Raw genomic sequence first — 13,870 nt, 5'->3', positions numbered from 1 at the left:
TCCAAGTCATTCCCGGGATGTGTTTGTGTCATTCTAGATTTTTTGATGATGAATGATAAAGCATATAGAAATATGGAGCTAATATATTGTAGTTCATAAAACTGGCAATAAGAATCTAATTGCTTGAAAAATCTATTTGTTCTGGATTTTTGTGAAGCTGCCACTCAATATTTTCACTTCTCATAACAGAGATTTAATTATGCTAATAAATAAATGATTTATAGTGGGCTCCAAAATATTAAGCCACTTTTAAACCTGAAAATTATATTGAATTCTTTGTTATTCTATAAAATAAAGGAATAAAATGAATCCATCCATCCATCCATCCATCCATCCATCCTTCCATCCATCCATCCATCCATCCATCCATCCATCCATCCATCCTTCCTTCCATCCATCCATCCATCCATCCATCCATCCATCCATCCATCCATCCATCCATCCATCCTTCCATCCATCCATCCATCCTTCCTTCCTTCCATCCATCCTTCCTTCCTTCCTTCCTTCCATCCATCCTTCCTTCCTTCCATCCATCCATCCTCCATACATCATCTATCCATCCATCCTTCCTTCCTTCCTTCCATGCATCCATCCATCCTCCATACATCATCTATCCATCCATCCTTCCTTCCTTCCTTCCATCCATCCATCCATCCTCCATACATCATCTATCCATCCATCCATCCTTCCTTCCTTCCTTCCTTCCTTCCTTCCATCCATCCATCATCCATACATCATCTATCCATCCATCCTTCCTTCCTTCCTTCCATCTCTCCATCCATCCTCCATACATCATCTATCCATCCATCCATCCTTCCTTCCTTCCTTCCTTCCTTCCTTCCATCCATCCATCCATCCATCCTCCATACATCATCTATCCATCCATCCATCCATCCTTCCTTCCTTCCATCCATCCATCCTCTATACATCATCTATCCATCCATCCTTCCTTCCTTCCTTCCATCCATCCATCCATCCTCCATACATCATCTATCCATCCATCCATCCATCCTTCCTTCCTTCCTTCCTTCCATCCATCCTCCATACATCATCTATCCATCCATCCTTCCTTCCTTCCATCCATCCATCCTCCATACATCATCTATCCATCCATCCATCCATCCATCCATCCTTCCTTCCTTCCTTCCTTCCTTCCTTCCTTCCTTCCTTCCTTCCTTCCTTCCTTCCTTCCTTCCATCCTTCCTTCCTTCCTTCCTTCCTTCCTTCCTTCCTTCCTTCCTTCCTTCCTTCCTTCCTTCCTTCCTTCCTTCCTTCCTTCCTTCCTTCCTTCCTTCCTTCCTTCCTTCCTTCCTTCCTTCCTTCCTTCCTTCCTTCCTTCCTTCCTTCCTTCCTTCCTTCCTTCCTTCCTTCCTTCCTTCCTTCCTTCCTTCCTTCCTTCCTTCCTTCCTTCCTTCCTTCCTTCCTTCCTTCCTTCCTTCCTTCCTTCCTTCCTTCCTTCCTTCCTTCCTTCCTTCCTTCCTTCCTTCCTTCCTTCCTTCCTTCCTTCCTTCCTTCCTTCCTTCCTTCCTTCCTTCCTTCCTTCCTTCCTTCCTTCCTTCCTTCCTTCCTTCCTTCCTTCCTTCCTTCCTTCCTTCCTTCCTTCCTTCCTTCCTTCCTTCCTTCCTTCCTTCCTTCCTTCCTTCCTTCCTTCCTTCCTTCCTTCCTTCCTTCCTTCCTTCCTTCCTTCCTTCCTTCCTTCCTTCCTTCCTTCCTTCCTTCCTTCCTTCCTTCCTTCCTTCCTTCCTTCCTTCCTTCCTTCCTTCCTTCCTTTCTTTCTTTCTTTCTTTCTTTCTTTAGGGAAATTCTCACTATAAACAACATTTTTTGCCTCAGTAATCTTTTAGTTGCTGCTTATTAATAGTTAGTTGTTGTGTTTAGGTATTAGGTATAGGATTGACGGATGTAGAATATGGTCATGGAGATTAATGCATTAATATGTGCTTTATAAGTACTAATAAACTCCATTATCCTAATAATATGCATGCTAATAAGCAATTAGCCTAGTTAAGAACTGGACCCTAAACTAAAGTGTTACCCAAATTATTATTGTTGCTTGCTCTCTCTATATACATATATACAGTACGTAGCTATTCTATATCCTTAATTTAATCTCAGTGAATATTCTCAGAGAACCACAGAAAACCAGTAGTGCTATTTGAGTGGTGCAAAGGGGGAAAGCTGAGGGTCCACAGCAAAAGAACTAAAAGAATGCTGTCCTTATTCACTATTTGACCCAGTAAGGTATGGAGGTCTTTGTCCTGCATTGTATTTGGTGAACATTGTTAGAGCTTTTGTCCCTTCAGCGTTTAGCCTGTGTGTCAAAGCAGTGCTTGAGCTCTGCTCTTTGAAAATGGGATTGTTTTATTGGCCGAGAACCAGCTATTTGGAATCAAGCTGAATTTGGTCTGTTCATATCAATATATTACAGATGTTTCCAAACCAAAAATGAATGATGAGCATGGACTCATAAGGTTTAGGGCAAAATATTTGCATTTAGCTACTAGCGAAATCTCAAACTGTACTGACCTGAGGGCATTTCTCTCCAGCATGAAACTGGACAAAAAGAGCCAGAGTTTAAGGCCACGTAAGAAGCCCAACTTAAAGTCTCTGGAGCAAATATTCACGCATAATCTCCCCCCATTGTGCTGTTTACAAGGTCAAGGTTACAGGGTCATTGCTTGGTGGATTAGTTAAATTGGCATACTCTTTCTTCGTAATGGATTACTGACTTGGTGGCTGGATGCTTAATGTCACTTTTATCAGGAACTGAGAATGATGGCAGAGGATTTGAAACTCAAAACAGACAATTGGAGCATCTCAATAGATATTGAGCACAGAAGCAGGATAACGCGTAACCTGGCTGGGCCTTGGCTGATAGGATTGAAAAAATCCACTGTGAGGCCCTGACAGTCATAGGGATCATTTGGGTGATTTATGCAGGGAAATTGTATTTGCTAAGCAAGGGAGATAATTGAATAAAGCAGTACTTGGCCCCGTGCAGGATATGTGGCAGCTCTTCTGTAGAAAATGATCCTGCTCTGCTTCTTACAGGCAGCAAGATAAGAGGCCAATATTTGCTCGATGCCATGATATCCACTCCCTCAAGCTAATGTGCAGTTACACGTATTGAATATGAGGATGATCACACACAATATATATATATATATATTTTTTTTTTTTTGCAATATTCTGTGATTTTTTTTTTTTTACTTTCAATCGTTTTAACTTTCGTCGTTACTATTAAAATAAAAGTAAATAATACATAGATTGTATTTTTAAATGAGAAATATAAACATATTTGATTGTTTTATTACTAAAATGTGATTATTTTAGATTATTGTATATTTATTTATTTAATTTTATGAATACTTAAAGATGCACCTTTTTTACTTACCTACTTACTTATTTACTTTAACTTTACTTTACCTTACCACTTTAACCAGTTGGATAAGTTGCAAAAGAGAAAGCAATGTAGAAAAGAGGGTGAATGAAATCAGGTAATAACTCCATGATATCAAATGCCTCAATGCCTAATGCCTATTATTTTCACTCTTTATTTTATATTAATATATTTTATACTTAAATTGTAATAATTTTAATTTGATTTTATTTAATTTATTATTTAATTTTTTAGTTTACTGTTTTATATACTTAAAGTGTTTAAATAAATATTATTGCATTAAATTGACATTTTTATCTTTTCATTAAAATGCCATTTCATCTTTTTTCTTTTTTTTTTTTTTTAAAAAAGGTATTGAAAATGATTAAGGTACACATTGATTTGTGCACTTTTTATTTTACATTTTATTTTAGTTTACCACTTTTACCAACTGTTACAGGAGGAAAGAATGGGGAGGAGTGGATAAATCGAATCAGAAAATGTTGCATGCTGGACTTGAACTTACTTTTCTCACACGAACACCTCCGTCCGATGCGTCAGAGCATGTGCCAATAGTCATGGGCCCACGGCACTCCTAAAGATACACTTTTAGGATTTCAGCTATAGTCCAATCAGAATACACCCTGCCTGAGAGGTGTAAAATTTGAAAGCAGTCATAATTCCTGATGCTTTTCTGTAAATTTCCTCTAAACACACTGAGCCTTGTTGGCGTGTTGCATGCGTGTCCGCTGCACGTTTACTTTATCTTAATCTTTTTTTTCTTCTCGCAGTTACGGGCAGTTGCTGTTAATGGTTGAGGGCAGAGGCAGACCCAGAGGAACACTGAATAACTGGGACACAATAGGAGCTCTATGTGTGTGAGGAGGTCACATCTGCTGTGCTCCCTCACTCCCTCTCTTCTAGAGCTCTACCAATAACAACAGCGGAGGCCCTGCGTCTGGCCTCTGTCTTACAACGGCCCTCCTGTGCTGCTCTGGGCCGCTGATAGACCATGACATTTCACTGGGCACCCATTACTGGCCCTGTCAGTCCTTCTGTTATCACACGCTTGCAAACAGAAATATGACATCATAAAACGCCCCTGTAACGTGAGCCCACGGCCACTCAGGATAATGGCTGAGGTGTAAAATTAGTGTTTTGGTAATAACATCTCAAAGAAGAAAAAAAAACATGAAAGGTCACATTTATGTTGAGGGAAAAAAAGGTAGATGGATGTTTGTGGGTGTCATTGAAAATGATCTCAAATAAAAAGGTTTTGCTGTGTGATGGATGTATTTAGTCTTATCTTCATGAAAGGCTCCACACCAATTACCACGTAAGCACCACTGTTTACACGCGCTTCCCGGCGCTAGCAGCTGTTTTTGATGGGCTCCCATTTCGACAAATACATTTGATGAAGGTTCTTGAAGGTGAGGAGGCGCACTTAACACGTATGAACTCTACCCTTTCAACAGCAGCCGGCTAACACCTTGCTTGTTGTCGTTCAAGATGTTGCCCATGAAAATTAAAGGTCGCCCTGTGCCACAGCGATTAGTATATTAGGTATTGACTCGGTATACAGTGATTAAACGTATTTACCTCTAATGAGCTTGGGAGCAGATAAAGCTACTGTAAAAATCATTAGCGGTATACAGTGGATATTCTGTTAGGGACCGGATCAAAGCCGGTTCAATAGTATCCGTCGTGCCTTGTTAAGGTAACTTTCTCTGTTTATGTTTGCTGGTTGACTTCTAGCAGGCATCTACATTACCATTATTATTGTCAACATGATCAAAACGCTGCTGAAAAACCTGTTGTATGCAATTCAGTATGCCTTCTGCGGTTCATAGTTTTTTATAAGTTATTTATTATTAAGTGAAAGGCCTTTCAGCCTAATTCTGAAAACACTTTCCTTCATGTCTTGGTTAACATAACCTTTTGCTCTGAATACCTTTTATATTATTAGTAATATTTCAAGATTAACAATTACTGGACTGAAACAACTATATATATATATATATATATATACAACTACATATATATATAATTTTATTATAATATATTATAATTGTATATTATATAATTATAATATATAATATAATATATAATTATTATAATATAATTAAATATATATATATATATATATATATATATATATGCATGTCTGTATATATTTTTTATAATTATTTTTATATTGGATAAATACAATAGGCTTGTGAAGAATGTTCAGTCTCTCAATCATCATTGTATTGCATTGCATTATATATTTTGCTCTCCACAATTTTAACTGCAGAGCTTTGATGATAAGTCAAAGCTTGTAAATATCATCTTTTCAAGACACATAGAGATTGACATGTTATATTTATTTGCATTTTATGTAAGTAAAGTTATTTACATAAACTTTGCTAAATTTGGGCCTCTGAATAATCTCACTATATCATTCCAAAAAAGCTAATAATTTGTTAATGTATCAAATATGATACAAAACATAAAACACACTGTAATTTTTTTTTTTATTGTTCTAATTTAGACAATTTGTTTTATTTATTTCATATGTCAGGCTTTAGAGTGTTAAATATCTTATTTTTGCTTTCAGACAAGGTTTTAATTGGTGAAACGCTGCATTTTTCGATCAGACTGATTTATGACAAAGCCTGCATTTCTCTAAATTGACCCTCTGACCTTATTTTCTGCTAAGGATGGTACTGTTCAAATCAGTGGCCAGTGCCTTGAATACTAAAGACAAGCTCAATGGAGAGAGAATGCAGTGGTTTTTCAATGAGTGGGTCAGGGGAGGTCACGGCACACGATAACTCCTATTCAACACTTAATTGCTGGTTGAGAGTCTAGCAGGCCCCACTGAGCTCACTAGAAGCCAGGCTGGTGTAGAGAAGGTAATTTATGGTAAGTAAAATGATATGACCAAGTGACAGGACTGGGGAACTTTTTTTGTTTTGAGTGCTTGATTTGGGGGCAAATAAAGAAATGGAAATGTGTGGTGCTGGGTTTGATGTCCACCTGTCGGTAAAAGTGATCAGGATATAACAATTCGCATAAAGCTGACACTTTAAACAAAGCTGAAGTATATTAGGGATGTCAAAATAAATGCGATAACACAATCATTTTCAGAATGTTTTATATCTAAAGCAATTAACGTAGCATCCATTTTTTTTTTTCATCATCCTTTGGCTCCGCTGCAGTACTGATCAATCTATCACTCATAGTGATATTATCCCTTTAAATGAGTGTATTTATATTTAACTCATTTAAAATCTATAATGTATTTAAATGATTGTGCTGCTCAATGTTTTTATGAAAACGTTATAAACGTTTTCAAGATTCTTTGATTAAAAACACTATATATTTGAAATATTTTGTAACATTATAAACATCTCGGACACTTTTGATTGATTTAATTCATCCTTGCTGAATAGAAGTATTCATTTAAATTATTTAATTAAAGCCCCTTTATCGCCCATTCTCTGAAATTACCACCTGTTTAGAAATTTAAATTGCATTGATAAATCTTGCCACTTACTTAAAACTGTCCCTCTAAAACTGGCACACACAGTTCAATATTGAATATACAAGGAAACTCTTCAGGAACATTATTAAGGCTGGTGACATTTTCCAATTTCCGTGTATTTTTTTTTTCTTTCTTATATTGTATTCAGCTGCGTAGGCAGTTTCTTCGTTTATATAAATGCATTTAACTCTGTGACCGCACACTTCAGCATGCGACTATTCAAGGATGACACAGTGAACAGTGGTTTTTACAGATGGATACCAGAGCGTATGCGTGTGTCACTGAGAGCCAGAAACGTGCCTTTGCTTTGGTCTCACATTTATTGTGGTGACTCTTGTGAGGCTTATGCAAACAAGATGACGGAGATCAAGCTTTCAAGTGAATACTAGATCATAACCACAAGCGTCTTTAAGGAAAGAGGAACAGAGATTGTAAATGCATTATGACATCACAGCTCCATCAAACATGTGTCAGGCACTTGATTCGACTCACAAACATATGGGCAGGCTGTGAAGATGTTGTAAGCACTGATTTCATTTCACTATTCCATAACTGCGAGGATGCAAGCAGACTCAATCATCTTAGGCACGACCGTGGGGTGGACAGAAGAAATTGGTTTTAGGATCTATGAGGCCTGGTGTAACGGGGACTTTATGGAGGTCAGAAATGCAATATGGTGACAGCATGTGTAAAGCTTTGAAGACAAATAATAAAAACCTAAACTAGATTTTATATTGGACCAGTGAACAGTAAAGAAGAAACATTGGATCAGTTCTGTTGTATGTATAAATATATACCTTCCTTATCAGAAGACAAGTGTATATACCTTCCTTATCAGAAGACAAGTAAATTGTTTTCTTTCTTTTTTTAACCCTATTGTCATGTTGACTCAGGTGTTCAACCTTATTTCTCAAAATACTGTAAGAAATGTACATTTTAATAGAATTATTATCATTTTTGGAAATGAATTTATTTAATTTATGGAGAATAACAGTTAATTAGTTAGTTTTAACTATTTCTAGACCTAACTGCTAGGTTAACTAAATTTAATTTTTAAATAATAAAAGGAAAAAAATTGAAAGTGTTCAACCCTGTTACCTGTATTTTTTTCTGTGTTAATGTACATTTTTTGTATAGGCAGGTTCTGTAATTGAAAACAAAGCATTTTCTCCATATAGGGAAACAAAATATGCTTGTATGTATGTTATTTAACATATAAACCTTTAAAGACAGACCTATTGTGGGGTTGTTAATCCATGGTATTTGATTTGCTGAAGCCATCAGGCTGCATTATTTCAGTATATTTTGAAAATAATCATGTTTAACAGTGGAATTCGTGGTGAAAAACTACATTACCCACGATGCTGTACAGAAAATTACACCAATCAGAGTCGAAAAAGCAACTTGTCAAAATAGCGAAGTTGTGAACCTGCGAAGTCGATCTCTTAAATCTGTTTGCACATTTTGCAATGAACGTAAAATATATTGTGTATGCATATAAACATTTGTAAATGTGTGGTTTCGTATTCCTCCATCGTTTTTAATTTGATTATGCTGTTTGCAATGCTTCATGGGATTGTAGTTCACTAATGTCGTTAATTTCACAGTCTTGTACCTTTTGTCTTTTTGTCAATTTTTCAAAAAGTTTTTGCTTCGAATCAAAGTGTGTAGTGTTGTGATTCACCTCGTAGTTGATTGGCTTGGTTCATGGCTTATAACTCTCTAACAAAGACTTTTTAAAATCCATATGGGAAAAATGAATGGAAAAATTACTTCTAGAACCAATGCCGCTGAAAAATTTAGTTTTTGAAAAAAATTAATTTGTTATTGAATTATTAACAGTTTCTTATAAAAGGTGTCTTCTATAAAGATTATTTCAGGCTTTATTTTTTTTTTTACCTTGTTCTTGAAAAGTGTCCTGCAGAGCCTGTTGCAATAACCCAGTTAAATTAAAACAGGGCCTTTAATATGGTCTCAATTTCACATATTTGTCATAGAATTTTAGATCTAAATCAAAAATATTACACCGTTTGCTGGTAGTATAAAGCCATGTTGCATTGTGCATTCCCTCAGGGTGATTGTGGCTAATGGCTGACAAATTCGTTTCAATGCAAGCAACCAATCACCACTCTTTCAGTTCCAATTCAAAAAGGTCCAGCTGCCATACGAGAGACGTCCCTTGCAGCTTCAGGCACTGATCGTGGGTCAGACATTAACGCTCTTATTCAACGTGGTGGGCTCTTTTATTAATCCGCCATTTAAGTTTCTTTCTAAGTACTCTGTAGTGTCTGAGGGCCAAATCTGCGCACAGCCTCCCTTGTCTCTAAACAACAACACCCCCGCTATGTCTTTTTATCATGCCAATAGGGATAATTGTATTTAATTTGGACACCCAGTGTGGCTTGAGTGTCCTACAGTGGCGGAGGCGAGCTGCCCGTGTTGCTGTAATTTAAAGGCCTCTCTCATCATCACCATCAACCCTAGATTGTAATTCAAGAAGCAACTGGGATGGAGGACCCTCCTTTTCTATGCACGGCCCATTATTGTGGCTGAGAGGAGATAGCAGCTTTTAGTGGCAAATAGGGCCTTGGCGAATGGTTCGCCCAAGTGTTTTACAAATGAATGTGAAGGGAGGGAGGCAGACAGTCAGGCAGCTGGTCGGATAGCCAAGAGAGGCCTCGATTCACGCATTCAAACCCCCTAGACATCACTCACCTCCAGTCTTGTGCGATGGCCAGAGAGCTCCGACTGCTTTCCCTACTGGTAATTGCAGCTATTAAAGCTAATCCTGTGACCATTCAGGCCTGCTTTTGTTTTGGGCTTTATCTTCTCAAAGCTTGGAGAGTTTCACCTTTCAGCCCGCTGCACAAAAGAGGCATTTTTTTAGAGTTGGTAATTATCTGTTTTATGCTCTCTACAAGGGCCAGAGAAAACCCTTCGTCGAGCTCCGAAATACAGCAGCGAGAGCATCCTGTTCTTTCTTTTCAATATATAATCACAGTGATAATGGCAAAAATACGCAGTGGACGTTATTGAGAGATTAATGAGATAGAGGGGGACTTTATCTATCTCGCCTGGCTATACCGCAGTAAATGCAATTATGTTCAGTGCTTATTAGCATGGTGGTAATGCTGGGTTCTAATTTACGCCAGTAATTGGGTCTATTTTTATGATGTGTAATCCACTATTAATCATGTTGATGATTTGGTAAATGTAGCGCACAAATTCTCGCTCTCTCCGATTTCCTGAAACACATCTTTGATCGTTTTGTTCATTGTTTTTCACACCAGTTAACAGTTTTGTTAATAATCTACAACGATTTGCACTGATGACCGTATTTCTACAAAAAAGCATAATTTTGCTCCCTAATGACTTTATTGTAGTCGTCAAAGGTATCCCATAATGTCAACAAGAAATCAATCAATGACCCTATTTACTTTCTTAATGCATTTTCAGGTCTTACTGTGTTACTTACAGTGACCTAATCCATATATATGCACATATTTTCCTTAAAAAAGGTATGATCACCAGTTCCAACATCTTTGTAGATGTATTACATTACACTCACCTAAAGGATTATTAGGATCACCTGTTCAATTTCTCATTAATCTAATCAACCAATCAAATGGCAGTTGCTTCAATGCATTTAGGGGTCTGGTCCTGGTCAAGACAATCTCCTGAACTCCAAACTGAATCTCAGAATGGTAAAGAAAGATGATTTAAGGAATTTTGAGCGTGGCATTGTTGTTGGTGCCAGACGGGCCGGTCTGAGTTTTTCACAATCTGCTCAGTTACTGGGATTTTCACAGACAACCATTTCTAGGGTTTACAAAGAATGGTGTGAAAAGGCAAAAACATCCAGTATGAGGCAGTCCTGAGGGAGAAAATGCCTTGTTGATGCTAGAGGTCAGTGGAGAATGGGCCGACTGATTCAAGCTGATGGAAGAGCAACTTTGACTGAAATAACCACTCGTTACAACCGAGGTATGCAGCAAAGCATTGTGAAGCCACAACATGCACAACCCTGAGGCGGATGGGCTACAACAGCAGAAGACCCCACCGGGTACCACTCATCTCCACTACAAATAGGAAAAAAGGCTACAATTCGCAAGAGCTCACCAAAATTGGACAGTTGAAGACTGGAAAAATGTTGCCTGGTCTGATGAGTCTCGATTTCTGTTGAGACATTCGGTAGAGTCAGAATTTGGCGTAAACAGAATGAGAACATGGATCCATTATGCCTTGTTACCACTGTGCAGGCTGGTGGTGGTGGTGGTGTAATGGTGTGTGGGGATGTTTTCTTGGCACACTTTAGGCCCCTTAGTGCCAATTAGGCATAATTTAAATGCCACGGCCTACCTGAGCATTGTTTCTGACTATGCCTATCGCTTTATGGCCACCATGTACCCATCCTGTGATGGCTACTTCCAGCAGGATAATGTGCCAATCATTTCAAATTGGGTTCTTCAACATGACAATGAGTTCACTGTACTAAACTGTCCCCCGCAGTAACCAGATCTCAACCCAATAGAGCATCTTTAGAATGTGGTGGAACAGGAGATTCGTGCCCTGGATGTGCATCCCACAAATCTCCATCAACTGCAAGATGCTATCCTATCAATATGGGCCAACATTTCCAAAGAATGCTTTCAGCACCTTGTTGAATCAATGCCACGTAGAATTAAGGCAATTCTGAAGGCAAAAAGGGATCAAACACAGTATTAGGATGGTGTTCCTAATAATCTTTTAGGTGAGTGTGTGTGTGTGCTAAAAAAATAAGTAATTTTAGATTTCCTCAAGTTGATTATAGTGTTGATTCAGTTAAGCCACATGTTGAGACAGTGATGAAATGTGCGTTCTGTTGAAAAAGGACTGTCACTAGTTAACAATAATAGGCTGTTATCCAATCTGTCCTGATGTTAATGCCAAAAATATGGTACATGTGTATTAGACCGCTGGGATTTACACTCATTAGAGAGTTGTGTGACTCTTTGTCTGAGTGACAGGTTTAGCCTAGACGTGTTTTATTAAATCACGTCAAGTTTTGGTCTATCTGTCGTGAGTCAACTGTAGGACGTGTGGCCCTTTCAGAGTCCAGCCTCTCTCCAGATGGCTTTCCTCTTCCTGGTCCCGGACCTGCTGTGCTGGGACCTCTCCTGATTGGGTAGGCCAGATGCTTTCCTGCTGCTTCAGTTATGATTGACAGGTGCTTTCCCCAAACAGAAGACCTAACATCCTCACTTTTTCTTTGAATGACAGCCCCTGCGGCCCACAGATCTTCTTTGATGGTTTTGGGAATGACATTATTAAAGCCTTATGCTGATTGAAATATTCATTACTGTCTGGGAACTTCCATTTGGCTTTGTTGTGATGTGAACAGTGCTCTGAGCTGTCAGGTTAAGAGCACTGTTTAAATGACTAGTATCTTCATTCGAAAGCTAATGGACAAGTAAACCCAGAGCATCTGAATAAATTGGCTCTTAGAGAGATAAAGAGGTCCGTTTAAATGGAGCAGCTCATTTACCGTTTAAGTTTACATATATCACCAATAATATTGTGTAGGGTAATCTACACCAGATCTTTTAAGTAGCTCAATAACACAAATGGAATTTCAGCTATATTATTTGATGCAATGATATGAAACCATTTTTTTTTTTACATTTATTAAATTGTATAAAACAAATAGAAATACATGCACATTAAGCAAAGAAAGTCAAATAATACATTTAAGCCTGGCTTCACAGGTAGGGATTAGATTAAGTCAGGCCTTAGTTCAATTAGGACATTTAAATTGCTTTTATAAACGTGTGTTAGAAAAAAAATACATTACTGAATAGGAATCATGGAGGATGGCAGATTCATTCTTTGTGGAAATTGTGTTAAAGCCAAAAAGTATAGAATTTTAGTCAACATCAAAATCAAATTCAATTAATATTTTATCAAATGTCACATTCCATTCGTTGACAACTATATACACATTATGCTATTGTATACATTTACTGCACTATATAAATGTCAGCTTGCTGAGCATTCAGGAATTTTGGACAAATAAGTGATATTTTCGCTGCATGTGTAAAAACACACAATATGGATCAAATAGTTATTTACATATGTGCATAAACATGAAACATGATTAGTTTATACCTCAGAATAAACTTGGGTATCATAACTATGACTAGGAAGGGCATTCATATCCAATGTTTGACTATAGGAAACTTGTATTTATGATAAATCCTAGCATGTGAAGACAGCATCACTGTAACCCAGTAAATGCAGTTTTTTTTTATATACATGTAGCAGATTACCTCATTTGAGATCACATGATCAACCAAATATTACGTGTTTCATCTCAGTAACACCCCTTTATAAACAGATCTGACACCATATACTCGCATACAAAGCTACAATACAATCCTGTTGTACGGGACTCGTACACGAACGCTGTGTGTGTGTGTGTGCGCGCGCGCTACAGAAACTTGCCTGATGGTATTCCTAGAAAATTCACAATGAAACCACAGGACATGGGATGGCTTTGTGAATATGTCTCTAAAGCTGTCAGCTCACATCTGTGGTGCAGGTGGCTTAAAAAAAAATATGTTGGGCATATTTCATAATTTAATCACCCCTGAGGGTTTTTATTGGTTTATACTGAGTTTACTTATTGAACCTGACATCATTGTCAGATTTTGGACTTCTTTTGATGACCTCCTACTGTATAGCTAAGCATTCTAGTAAGCAGTGCTTTATGTGGTCATTTGTGTTTGCATAGACACGTTGTCTGCTGAGCATTTCCATAAGATCGTATCACTGTTTGACCTGTTATAGTGAAAACGTTGTTGACAGAATGTAACTTCAAAATAATGTTACTTTCAAAATATGCTGATGCTATAAGAAAGGAAGCATACATTTGTCCAAGGTCATCAGATTTTTGAAATGTAAATTTGTGTTCAGAAGAGGGCATTAAT

General features: G+C 37.7%; 1 protein-coding gene across 2 annotated transcripts in view; it reads left to right on the top strand.

Moving 5' to 3' along the window:
- rnf144aa (ring finger protein 144aa) overlaps positions 1-13,870 on the top strand; it is a 451,897-nt gene that overhangs the window by 139,778 nt on the left and 298,249 nt on the right. The window lies entirely within an intron of this gene.

The sequence above is a fragment of the Pimephales promelas genome, chromosome 15, assembly GCF_988280905.1.
Source record: "Pimephales promelas chromosome 15, fPimPro1.hap1.1, whole genome shotgun sequence".
Taxonomy (NCBI): domain Eukaryota; kingdom Metazoa; phylum Chordata; class Actinopteri; order Cypriniformes; family Leuciscidae; genus Pimephales; species Pimephales promelas.
The sequence above is the reverse complement of the archived record's forward strand: the minus strand, read 5'-3'. Positions and strand labels throughout refer to the sequence as shown.